Source organism: Nanorana parkeri, unplaced genomic scaffold (genome assembly GCF_000935625.1).
Source record: "Nanorana parkeri isolate BGI_ZX_2015 unplaced genomic scaffold, ASM93562v1 scaffold394, whole genome shotgun sequence".
Taxonomy (NCBI): domain Eukaryota; kingdom Metazoa; phylum Chordata; class Amphibia; order Anura; family Dicroglossidae; genus Nanorana; species Nanorana parkeri.
In genome coordinates, this window is record NW_017306662.1 from 1,236,297 (window position 1) to 1,237,629 (window position 1,333).

The following is a 1,333-nucleotide window of genomic DNA, read 5'->3' on the forward strand; positions in this document are numbered from 1 at the left end:
ATGTCAGCAGCCCCAGCAGACTCGGACATGGACCTGAAATTATATGGAATAGTTTAGCACAACCCCCAATACTAACTGTCATTAAAACTTCACCCCCTGTGTCCCTGATGTGCCCATTATGAGGGGCTCCCACCATCCCTGTGCTGAGTTCCCGGGTCTGTACACCCGATGTGCCCATTATGAGGGTCTCCCACTATCCCTGTGCTGAGTTCCCGGGTCTGTACCCCCGCTGTGCCCATTATGAGGGGCTCCCACCATCCCTGTGCTGAGTTCCCGGGTCTGTACCCCCCGCTGTGCCCATTATGAGGGGCTCTCATCAATACTTCTTTCTTATGCCCCTTACCTCACACAGTATACTGTATGGATACCATATAAATATAGTAAGAACGTTCATTTTTGCCTCTATCTGCACAGAATGAGCGTTCACTGAGATTCGCGGGGCGATCGGCTCTGCGAATTGTTTATAATTGGTGTAGCGGAAGCTTTATTTTTGGACAGAGTAGTAGAGGATTAGAACCCCTGTGTAGTTCTTATTGCTGTCTGTGCCCCTGCTCGGTGGATTCACGCTCCCTCTGTGTGTGCAGCAAGCGATGAACACTCCGCACTGTACAGATACATTCAACTGCTTGGCCGGAGTGGCCCTTTAACCCTGTGGCCCCGCAGAGATCGGCGCGGTTCTGTGTAAGTGAAATCGCTGCCGTCGGCCTTGGCAGCCTCTGTGTGTTCTTGTTTCTCTCCGGCACACAATATGGAAGAATGGTGCTGTGGGCAAACATTGTCATATGGAAGGCGGCTCGCTTCACGCGCTGCCAGCGACAGATGGTGCCGAGGGCTCGCAGAGCGGTGAAACCCGTGAATGGAACGACGAGGGATCGGCGAAATAGCTACAAAGTGACGGAAAACGTCTTTCTGAAGAATTGTCACCGGAAGCGGTGTCCCCGATGGAAGACTCCACCTCCTGTTCCATCACTTCCAGATCCGATGACGAACACCGCGGGGGCGAAAAATAAAAACCTGACGGGGGGTCTAAACTTTCCACACGACACCGTTCTGGCCCTTTAAATGATGCCGCTGGTGCTTTGGTTAGTTTCTTTCCTCCTGGAAACAGAATTGTTCTTATTTTATGACTTGGCCCTTTAAGGGGTTCTGAACGATGGCAAGCAGAGGTGGGCGTCCGGGTCATGCGGCTGCTGTGATTGGCTGTCGTAGCGGTCACATGATCAGGAGCCGTGCCACCGGGTGCCGCCATCTTGGATGTGAGTCAGCAGACTCAGCTGTCACTCAAGCGACTGTCTGTAGTTTTTCCCTCTGCTTTTCCCATGAAATCTAAATA